General features: G+C 39.7%; 1 protein-coding gene across 2 annotated transcripts in view; it reads right to left on the bottom strand.

Moving 5' to 3' along the window:
• COL4A6 (collagen type IV alpha 6 chain) overlaps positions 1-12,304 on the bottom strand; it is a 108,307-nt gene that overhangs the window by 50,174 nt on the left and 45,829 nt on the right. The window lies entirely within an intron of this gene.

Here is a 12,304-nt window from a genome sequence, read left to right as displayed (position 1 = left end):
CAATCTTATGACTGCTTTTTTGGCTCAATTTTATCATACTGGATTGTCCTATTATTTTTCTAATCTAATTATTCTATGGCATTTCACTGTTACACAGAAAATGTGTATCTGCAAATTGCTGTAAGTTAAGCAATGTTCCAGAAAAACAATCTTTGTCTTTTTCCTTTTGTTCTTACTGATGCACTACCATGTCCCTTCCCCTGTCTGATACTCAGTGTTTGTGCTATTACAACCAAATTAGTGCTGAGTACAATGTAATTCTGAAAGCAAGTCTGAGCCTGGCATGTGATATATGCAGCATGACTGCCCCTAACACTTACTACCATATCATGTATAACATTAATAGTCTAGTGAACAAAGTAGTCTCTTTTTTGGAAAAGAAAAAAAAAAACCAAAACAAAACAAACAACAACAAAAAAGCCCCTCCACACATTTTTTAGAAAAAGTATCCATCTTAGTCACTAGACCATGTTCCACATGCTAAACATTCTGTTTACAAGGGAGAAACACAGCAAAACTTCTCATTATCCACTAAGGTCATTGAGCCCCAAAGGATGCTTCTAGTTAGAAAGGCAGGCAGGGAAAGTAGGCCATGCACAGATCTGGCCAGTACAGGGTCAGCAGCAAACAATAGATTCTCTGCAAGCAGTTTCCCCTACGTTTTGCCTCCCAGAGCCCTCCCAGCATGTTCCTGGCACTTCAGAAAGGTCTGAGCAGCTTTCCTTGCACAGGGTTCTGCTAAAACCAACACTATCTGTTGGAATAGATAATACTAGTCAAGATTTAAAACTCAGATGGGAACCATCTCATGCTTATTCAAGATAGCAGATTTAGAACAAAACCTCTTCCCAGAGATCTGTTACACAGCGGAGCCGAGGGGAGCTTTGCAAACACGTAAACAATTCACTTTAAAGGAAAAAATGGAGTCTGTGAATTCTCATCCATACATTGCTTGGAAATACACAGCCAAAGCAGGAGTGGAGAGTAGCAGAAGTCTGCATATCTACTAACATAACATCTGGCCAGATTCCAGTTATCTCTAGGGGCTTAAGCAGAGCAGGTCCAGGCAAAATTTCACTGCAGAGCCTGATAACATAAGCGCCAGTCAGTCAGCAGCTGGTTTACTGGGCAGTGCCAGAGAATAAACTGCAATTAGTAAAAATAACTTCAAACTAAAGTTTGGGAGAGAAAAATAGAGGATTTTTCACTTGTCCTATATAAGTGTTGCAAATTGATCGAGGTAAGGACGGAAATGAACTTTTCACCTACTTGAATTCCCACTGGCTAAGGTATATAGAATAAATGATCTATTCCAATGTTGCTTGTCATCACATAAATTGTATGTTTAAGTCCTTGGACATTTACTGCGTGGCTGTATTAACACTCCAAAAAGCTTCATTCATTTGTTGGTATAAACCACACTTCCAGTCTGCTTAATCTTTGACAGACAGGTCTCATTGTCCCCAAAATCCCTCACTACACAATACAACAAAGACTTAAATGACACTGTAGGCCTGCTCTGCTACCCACACTGCTCTGCGCTTCCTGCCCATATATCCCTGGAATTCATGACCATGCAGATTACTAAATTACACACTAGGCCAGGGATTAAGCATGGCTCTTTGTATGGGAGCATCTGAGGTCTGGAAGAAGATTTTACCTGTCACGGTCTGTGCTCACTGGGCCTTGATGGGAGACAGAAGGAAGCAGCACTGCAGAAGATCACAAACACTGGTGTGTGATAATCAGCGATCTGTGGATGATGACAGGATAGCCTGACTGGGGCTGTCCTGCACACAGGTCTCAGCAGCTTTTCACAGACAATAACCAGCCTGCTATTTCCATATCAGCTCAGCAGCTTCTTCCTCCTTAAAATAAAAGGTGAACGTGTTCCCAGTTCTGATGGATGGCAAGCCAGAAAATGGCCTTCACTGCACCCAGCAGAACTGAAAAGCCTAAGGGTTAGGAATGCATCCTGCAGTTAAGCAAACATGCCAACAAGACAAAGAGAGAGGTAGGGTAGCTCATCAGTTGTTTTAATTTAGCTGCTAATAAAAGCTGCAATTGGTTCTGATTATTTTCAGAATGCTTTAAAGAATTAAAAATAAAACCAAGGAAAAAAGTCCTGAAGTATCAGCATAAATTTAAATATCTTAGGATATTGAATGCCTTTTATCCACTGCTTTTCACCTGAAAAAACAGAAGCCTTTAGTAGGCCTTAATCTTGATGTCTAGAAGAGACTGAGGAGAGTAAAGTAGTCTTTACCCCAATGTAGCTTACAGAGGGCTGGCAACTCCAAGCTTTGGTTAAGTCTGTTTAGTAGTTCAGAAGTTACCAGGACAGTATAATGATGGAAATCAGGAGAAGTCTGTAGAAAGACACCACATTTTACAAAAACAAGGTATTTCCCTTTTTATCTTTTTAAGAAATAGTAGGTATTAATTTTTTTTTTTTTGCTTTTCTCCTCTTTGCATACATATTCTTCTAACAGCAAATATTGACATCTCTCAGGTTTTGTTATGTTGATGTAGCCATATTGTTCTGAAAGATGATATCGTATTTCTCATGTATTTTGCACTCACTTGGAGCACAGTGAATGACAGGCATTATCTAAGGTTTGAAAGATACAAAGTTCACAGCATAGCTACTTCTATGGATTTGTTTCAGACAGCAAACTCTGCTAAAAAATAACAAATGGGGACCAGTACGCCACAATAAAGTGATGTTTTAGTTCAACATCGTCCTATTACATCAAAGAGTAGTGTCACTACATGCCAACATGATGACATGTCATTTCAGAGAAACCAAAACTGTCTCAGATCTGCAAATAGCCTTCCCACAGCTCATAAAAAATGCAACCCCCCAGAAACCCTGGGATGACAAGCACTGGAAGTGGATCTGGTCTGCACAGACTCAGCAGGACTCTTTGGAAGTTGCTGCCAGTGCTCCTTTTGCAGCCAGAACAGCCACTGTTGAGCTACACAAACTACTCTAAGCCCTTTCCCTGGAGCCATCAGCCAGGACCAACATCCAACTGCCATTTGAGAAAAATAAGCAAAGCATACTTTAAAAGAATAGAGAAAAAAAGAATCCGCTCTTGATCACTGCTGTAAACTGGCTTTGTACTTCCCTTGTTCCTGCACTCACTCCAATTTCAGTTAAACCACAGCTAGCTGCAGCAATGCTTTTCCATAGGATATTTTTAAAGCTTCAAATCACGCTGCCTAGCATGCAACAAACTGCCCTGAGCCCACACATACATACCACCCTTCTCACACCAGGCTAAGCTCTTGATAATCCCCACAGGCATTTATAACAGCCTTTTAGCCAGCAAGAACAGCAGAACAGTGAGCTGGTTCAATGAACACACATTCACTTCTACAGAGTTTTAGATCACATAAAGACTGTGGTATCTTCTCAGTGACATCCCTACAGACACATGGATGGCTGCAGTGAAGCACAGCCCTGTGCCAGGGACAGGCATCACTCCTCCACTGCCACTGCTCCTGCCAGCACAGCCCATCTTTGCTTGGCTGAAGCAGCATCAGCAGAAATGTTGTCTTACATCTGCCACTGACTGGAAATGCCAGCTTTGCAAGTGTCTGCCAAGGAAAGCCTGAGAGGAATCATCTCACTGAGGAAGGCTGAATAGTCAAGGCTAGAAATCAAAATAAATAAATAGAAAATAAAAGGAGACTAAAGAAAAAAGAATCTGAGAAATAAAAGGAGATAATGTTAGGAAGTACAGAGGAGGCACAACTATAGTGTCCACCTTCAGTTTGTGGCACAGGCTGAAGAGTACCCATGAGGGAAGCCCACAAAAGTCAACAAACAATCCTGCATGCAGGGTCCTTGTTTCCAGCATGAAAGGATGTGCATCAGAGACTGTTGCTGGTTGCTTATTATATGATTCTGGTGGCCACCTCCTTGATCTTACTGCTGCTCCAAATGGTAAATCCAAGAAACAGACCCAGGAAGGCTGAGCTGCAGTTCCACAGGTGGCCATGGGAAAGGCAGGCTGCAGAGCCTGGCTTTCATTGTCCCAGCTCTCACAGAGGTCGTGCCTGAGCACAGGACTTGCATCCTAAAACCAGGATTTTACCTCAGTCTCAAAAGCTGCATCATCATCTCTTTGCTTCCTAGAAACAACATTTGTCCACTGACACAAGTAACACTGCAGTGTCAAAGCACCTATGGGTCAACTGAAATAGCAGCTGTTTTATCCTGGGGATAATTTAGCTATCCAGAAACTTTGCTGAATAAATAAAAGAAAATAAAACATATTTACCTTGTCTTTGCAATACTAGATGCAGCAGCAAAAGGGGAAGAAATCTGGGACTCCTTCAGATTGTGGTTACCGGTATCAAATTGACATTATTTATTTTGATAGATTTTTTTCTATCACTACATCTTTCTAGTGCTAAGAGCTCATACTATATTTATCAAATAAACAATTGACTATTAGTACCAACTATTTCATTTTCCTCTCCACTATGGCAATATGTGAAGTACACATTCTTTTCCAAATAGTGAAGTGCACATCCTTTTCCAGCAGCTTCAAAGGCTTTTTTTTTGGTAAGTATCTCCAAATCTAGCAACCTTCCATGAAAGCAGGACAGATCAGATGCCCCCTGTATTTATCAGGCCAGCACTCAGAAACACATTATCTTGAAGATACTTTGTACCCCTGACTGTAAGTAAATCTAAATGATGTGGTGTACATACATTCAGTCATCCAATAAGGGTTAAATTAGTGACCTATCTTTCTGTAAATTAAAAAAAAGAATGCTAAAACTTGATCCACACTGTGATGATTAGAAACAGGACATTCCACAGAGTCATGTGGTGCTTTTATGGCTCCTTAACTCTGCTGAGAGGCTGCATGACCTGAGCACACACTCACCCAGTCAGGTATGGCCAGCTGGCTGCTGCCCCACTCCACTCCCAGCCCAGAGCCAGCTCCAGGGCAGAGCCCTCCTGAGCTCCTCTGCTTGCTTGAATCAGATTCTACCAAAATGTTCTCAGGCACTTCTTCATTGAGTGTCTTATCCTTCAGCTTTGCCTGGGTGTACATTGGGAATGTTATTTTAATTAAATTGAGGACCATGAAAGGAATCTTTAAATGTCTATTAATCTATTATGTCTCCAGTGAGCACTAAATCCAAATGCTCCACAGTTGAACACAGATGGAAGGAAATCCAGATCTGCCCTTATGTCCAGCTGGTTTGGGATCATTCCATGGTTTTGTCCCAGCTGTGTGTTTTCCTTAAAAAATCAGGACATTTAATGCTTAGAAGAAAAGTTATTTGGTGCAAGGCTTTTTTATTGTTTATACAAAGTACAACTGATCCTGATGTGTAACTGAGGCCCCAGGCCCTGCTGTACTCTAAATATTGAAAACAATCACCAGACCAAAGCAACTAGAGTCTTTGCACAAATGCTCTTTTTAAAATATGATCCAGTTGGATGGTGCCTTCCAGTTCCGCTGGAAATCGCCTTTACCGCCCACATTACCAGAGCTGTTACAGGACAGATATATTTCTAATTTACAGGAATAAATTGGTTCTTCTACAGAGATGGTGAAAGAAATCTGTGTAGTATTTCTAGTAGCATGTAAGTTCAATGCAAGGAAAAAGTAATCAAGTAATAAATAAAGAAGAAGTAATTGATTGAAACAAAAATCTCTTCCACAATTAATTTTTCTTGTTAGGTTTCAGCACAAAAGTTATGTGAAAATATATCAATATTTTTTCATTGATATATCAACAAAATAGTATCTCAAACAGTACCTTCTGTGGAAAGAACATTAAAAATTAAACTAAGCAGACAATTTGTAAATATATTTTTTGTTTAGTCTGGAACACAAATTTTACACAGCACATACAACTCTTAAATCCTATCCAAACAAACTCAGGGGCAAAGTAGATTATAAGAGTACATACCTAGAAATTTAGGTTTTATTTACTTGCAAAACTTGCCCAAAATATTTGGAAAATAATTTAAACATAGGAAGCATTAGCTCAGAATCAGCAGAAAGAAAGTAAAGTGCATTATTAGTCATAGCCACATTTCATTACTTCTTCATCTTCCCAGAATAAGGCTCCTTCACTCTTGTAAGACAGTGGTTAAAATATTAGCTCCTGTAAAGCTGAAATGAGATCAAATCCTGTATGTTTAGCAGAAATTAGCAAAATCTACCAGTTCTGACAAGCAGTACTTGCTATGGTTTTTGGAAGCCCTCCAAAGTGTGTAACTTGACTAGCTAGTTGTGTTTAGGAGGGAGTTTCTGATATGCAGTGACATTTAGGAGCAGGCAAAGGGCACTAGCTCCTAGAAATGTGTAAATTTGTTCAGAAGCCACTTACATACAAGCTGCCCAAGACCCCAGGCCACGACACTCAAGAGAAAGAGTTAAAGGTCTCCTATGTTCACATCTCATGGGGAAGTGAGCAGATACTCGCTGGAGCTGAGTGCTGATCAGACAAGTTCTTGCTGATTTGTGAAATGGTTGGACAGCACCAACATTCTCAGTGTTGGGCAAGATGAGAGAGAACACCAAAATCCATGGCTTAAAAGTAGTGCTCCCCAGTTTCTCTAATAAAATGCACAGCCTAGGATGACTTACACATAAATAACCAGCTTTCAACTTTGTTTAGCTGTAGCTTTCATTCTACAAGTGAAGCTTTTCACTCACACTTCTGTAGTTTAAAGAACATTAAAGTTTTTAATGTTTCTTCCAGGGGATACAACTATTAAATACACAGGGAATCAGTGTTTCCACACCAAGAGCCTGGATTATCCTCTGCAAAATAAATTTGGGCTATTCTTTCTGCTTTCTGCCTAGACAAACTGTTCTCACTTTATCTCCACTTCTGGATATCAATTACATATTTAGTTACACCTAAATATGGAAACTAAGGGTAGATCTACAGCCTCTCTTAAAAAAAGGGTATTTTACATAGCCAGCATACTGGAAATACTGTAATTCAGGATCCTTTATTTACCATTTTTTGCACAAAGCTAAAGTAGCATCACCAAAGTCAGCCAAGTGACTTCTTAATCCTAGCAACTGGTTTTCACTAATGCAAAGAACAGACCTCCAGCAAAGCTAAACCAGGAGAAACTGGTATTTCTTTGGTATTTCTGACACTGCTCTGAGAAGTGTAGAAATGCAGCAGAATAGGGTAAAATCAAGATCTGGTATTCACAAAGATTTTTGTTATACACATTTTTAGAAACATCTTTCTAGAACTTATATTTCTTGATTTAAAACTCTCCTGCATATACTCAGTAATTCAGTCAGTTCCTAATCTTTAATTTGGAAAGTTGAAGCAAACTTTCCTTAAGACTTCACTAAATCCCAGGTGTTCTGGATCTTCCCAATACAACTATAGTATGAGATGGAAAGTAAACAGTCTAATCCATGTATAAATATTTAATAAGACACTTGAATCTGGAGCAAAATGCAGCTAACTTAGTGTTCCCTCTTTAGAATGCAAACAGATTAGCTGCATGACACAGTGTTAGTACAAACTTCCCTTGACTATAAACATTTCCTGATGCATTTCACCAATAATGTAATGTATAGGAACAGAGGAAGGGTTTACTCTGCAGAGAGCTGTGGAAAAGGTCCAACCTCACAACCTCCTCTCACCTGGTGATGCCTTTTCCTGAAGCATCTTGAGAAGTTCCCTGTGCATCATTCTCCTTTCTACTGGCAAAGAGGAACATGACCCAGTTAAAAATCAATGGCAGACTCTACCAGAAGATGCTGTTCTGCTTCACTTATCCCCACAGAAAAATCTCAGCCTGGAATCACAAGTATTTGCTAAAGACAATTCAGATGGGACCAAGAGCAGCCAAAAATTTTGAGATATTAAAAATGTACTATTTAATCTTTAATTTCTGTGTTACTCTCCTTCAGAAAAGGACCCCAAAAGGTAAGTGGTAATACATTTCCTCTCCCCATCTCTTTTACCAATTCTATTCCTCTGCAGTAAAATCAGACCATTTTTGTGTGGCCTTGTGATGAAACAGGATCAAAAGACAGTTGTTCTGTCAGAGCTTTTTTGCATACAAGTTTTCAAATGCCCAAACCAGTAATATATTAAAACCACACTGGCCCCAGTGCACCCTAATTAATCAAAGACTGAAGAGAGGCAACTTCTTCACAGGGGATATTTCTATGGCTGATCTGTTGAGGGAATGGAAAAGTAGCTACAAATCCCATGAAAACATAAAAGCCTCATAACTCTTCTGTTCACAGTTTACTTCACATCTATTTTCAGATCAACATTTCCACACATAAAATAATTAGAAGTATAGGAGAAATTATTTAAATTCTTTGTTGAAGTGAACCAACTTACATTTAATATGAGCACTTGCCATTCAAAAAGCCAATTTTTCATTGTGTGTGCCCATGACTCAATTAGATTCTAATGTGGCCATAAACACAAATCACAGAGTTATCAGGACCTGAAGTTGCCTTTTTTACTAAGAGAATTTCTATTCTCAAACAGGGTGCCAGGCTGAGGTAAACTCCATCCATGGGCTCTGCCATTTTGAGCAGCAAACTTAAAACACAGATCGATCTTGTATATGGAGCATGGACCAGACTCCAAGTTGAAGCCTGTTCTTTGCTGGCACCTGGCAGGCAGGTGCAGTGTCTGTGCAGCTGGAGGAGTTGGAAAAGTTTGGGTAGACATTAAAGGAAAACTCCACATTCGCTGCCATGCAGCTTGGAAAGGACAGCTCCACATTCCCAATCTGAACCACAGCACCCACCATCCCCTGCAGTCCCACAGCACAAGCAGTGTGGGAAAAGAGGCAGCTGGCCCTCTCCAGAAGACAGGAAATGCAAAGTGAAGGGAGCTGGGTGACCTGAGCAGGGATGTGCAGGTCACACACTCCTGCCTTGGGCAGCCTCTGACCCGTGCTCTGCAGACATCCACACAGCCCTGGGACAAACAGCTGAGTCCAGCAATACATGGAAATGGAAACAGCCACAGGAACATTTTTCCACAGGAAACTGTTTTTCCAAGGTCATTTTGCCAGGTCATCTAAGATTTTTATGGCCACATACTGAAGCACTGAAAGCAATCCCACTTAACATAGCTGGCTATCAAGATAATAATAACCACAGCTGTACTATTAACAATGTGAAAACCAGTTATCACTTTCTCTTCAGTCTCTAACAATTATCGAATAGGGAAATTATCAAATTAGTTTTAATTACAAAATTAAAAATTACAAATTATCAAATACTTGTTTGTGCTCATGTAATTACTAGGCAAAAGCTAGTTGTACCTTATGTTTTTCAGTATATAAGAAAAAAGTGATTTAAAAAATCCTAAAATAGGGCTTTAGTCTTCAAGTTACATATCTTTAATCTATTAGGTAAGCCCGAAGTAGAAGGAAGAAATGTGAACCAAATGCTAACTTGTTAGTAAAGCATAAGCTAAAAGAAAGAATAAGCATATGCCAGATGGTTCTTATCAGAGGTAAGTCAGTATTCCTAAAGATTCTTTATTTTTGTTTGTCACAGTTATCTGTTCCTATTTGCAGTTAAAACAGAGGAAATTTAATTAAGTACAGATTTATTTGACAGGGATGTTATTTTTTTAATGAAACACACTCCCACTTCAATTTCCCTTATGCCAAGAGACGTATTTACTGAAAAGTGTAAGATGGAAGAAAAGATGTTTCTAAAAATTCAAACATCATTAAAATGGGTACAACCAGCACCACAGCTGCTCACAAGTTGATAAGATATTTTATAAAATAACAATAAAAATCTCAAACCCCTGTTAAACAGTTAAACAGTTCTCATGAGGCACTGCAAGTGACAGTCTGGAAAACGGCAGAATTGCGCTGCTTAAAGAGGAGGTCTGGAAAAGATCACATATCTGGAGGTTCCAAAGAAGACTACTGCACAAGATGGAAGGATCATTCAACTTCCACTTCCTTGAGGGACACACAGCTTGGTTTTTTTCTCCATGGCAAACCATACTGTGATAGTAAAAATCCCAGTGTTCCTCCCTTCCTCCTGCCCATTGCTGTTTGTCCATGTGCTGAAGAGAAAATCTTCACCTCTTTAGAGTAACTGATCTCATCAAAAACTCAACATTAGGAACTTGTGTGTGTTTCTAGCAGTCAGGGCACAAAGTTGAAACCTCTTCCCAGGTTAACACCCTGCACTGGAACTCCGTGAAGCAGGATGAAGTTCTGAGATGTGACATTGACTCAGCATGGTCCCAGTTGAGTATCATTTGCAGAATAAAGGCTCAATTTTGCAGAGGAGATCCGATTTAAGGTAATGCACTTCCTCCAGCTATAACATCCTGCCAACCCTATATGCACCACTCACACAACTTTTCTAAACAAATGTAAAGAAAAATACATCAGGAGGTACTTCCCTTGAAATTGCTTCCCTTAACAAAAATTTCACACAAAATTCACATAAATGGTTATTTGAACAGTCATTCTTAGAAGCCTGAAAGCAATTTGCTTCAAAGGTTTGAAATTTAAAATCCTGTCTTTCTCACAGATGTTGGGAAACCCCTCAGTAACACCAATGGAACCCAGCTTTCCTCTTCAGTCCAGACTGGAGAGTTGATAATACTGATACATAACACAACAAAAGTGTGTCAGAGCCCAAGTCCTGTTACAGCAGATACTGATGAAAAAAACGTAAAGACATCTAAATGTGGAATATCCGCCATGTGATTCTGCAAGAAAGAATAATGCAGAATACAGCATCTACATTAACTCTGTGAAGAAAACCCTGACTACATTTTGCTACCCAGTGTATAAAATCCAGCCACTGCAAGCAGAACTTCTGTTCACCCAGATGTTCTCAGGGGTTAATGCACATTCCAGCTGATAAAAGACAAGGGAATGATTAAACTAGATTAGTTCAGGTTTCAGTCCTGATGTTAGAAAAACAAGTGAAGTTTAATTACTTCACAGCTCTGGAAAAAAAACTGGAGATAACACTTATGTCATTTATAGTCTCAAGAGAAAATATTACATCTCAGGAAAATTTCCTTTAAGGTCCCAGAAACACAGATCCAAGCCTGCAAGGAATCACTGGGTGTCCCATTGCTAGGTTTGTAAAGCTTTTGGATTTACAACTCAAGTACAGCTGGAGTTATACAGGGAATGACCACCTGCTGCCCTGATTTTGCATGCAGACTTTACTTCTTTATTTTAAATTTGCTGTGAGACAAGCTGGGTTATATTTCCATAGCTAAGGATATTCCAAAGGTTGACATCTTCCAAAAACATTTTGTCCTCTTAGGAAGATATGCCCTAATTAAAATGAGACAAGAAAACCTCTTCTGCTATGTTCTCTTTCAAATGTCTCTAAGTTTGGAAAGAAAATGTATTCCAGAAGAAGTGACTAACTGTTTTCAGAGGTCTCTTATTAAGGAGTACAGAAAGCTAACTTTTTAGAGTTTTGTATAAAAATATTTTCTGTGAAGTCACTTACTTTCCTGAAAATATAGTTGAGTAAGCAACAGATTTCTTAACTAAAACTTGAAGAAACGTGTAACTAATGTAATTCTCAGAGAGTGAAAGCACTTTAGAGCATCAACTTTCTCCCACTGTATGTTTGTAACTGCCCTGCACTGCAGGACTTCCCCTATCTCAGCTGGATCCTCAGCCATTAGTCATCACAATAAAGGAAATGAGACAACAACATCATGTAGGTATTCAGAACACACAAACACTGAGTATCAAGGGAAATGAAGCTACACAAAGAAGAAACAAAACTTGTTTAAAATTTTTCTAGAAAATACTTATCACCTATATTTCTCATATCAAAACATCCTGATTTAGATTCCAGCTGTTCCTAGATAATCAGTGATGCCAGGGTCAGCAGTCCTCAACATATTTGGGGAGCACCATGAACCCAATGTATTTGGGGAGCAGGACCACCCAGTGTTCCCAGTGATGTTGCTGGTACACCTGCATGGAGACCCCCAGGCAGCTGAGGTGAAGCTCTCCTGCACCACTCCAAAGCAGAGGGAGCCACTGTGCTGGGCAGGTCCCAGAGTCTCTGTCCAGGGCTACAGTTTCTGCACTCTTGAGAGTGGCATCAGTGTTTCTCAATCCAAGCCACCAGCAGTGCAGTTAGAGTTCCAGTCATAAATAATAAAATCACTATAAACAAAAGACCCCATCCAACTTTACTGAACAGGATCATTCATGTATCTTGCAACTGTCGGGGGACAGGATGTCCACACTCAAAACAATCCTTTAGTTCCATGACCTACGTTCACTAGCACAGAGGTAAAGTCT

Source organism: Agelaius phoeniceus, chromosome 14 (assembly GCF_051311805.1).
Source record: "Agelaius phoeniceus isolate bAgePho1 chromosome 14, bAgePho1.hap1, whole genome shotgun sequence".
Lineage (NCBI taxonomy): Eukaryota > Metazoa > Chordata > Aves > Passeriformes > Icteridae > Agelaius > Agelaius phoeniceus.
Note: the sequence above shows the minus strand (reverse complement) of the source record. Positions and strands in the feature narration are given on the sequence as shown.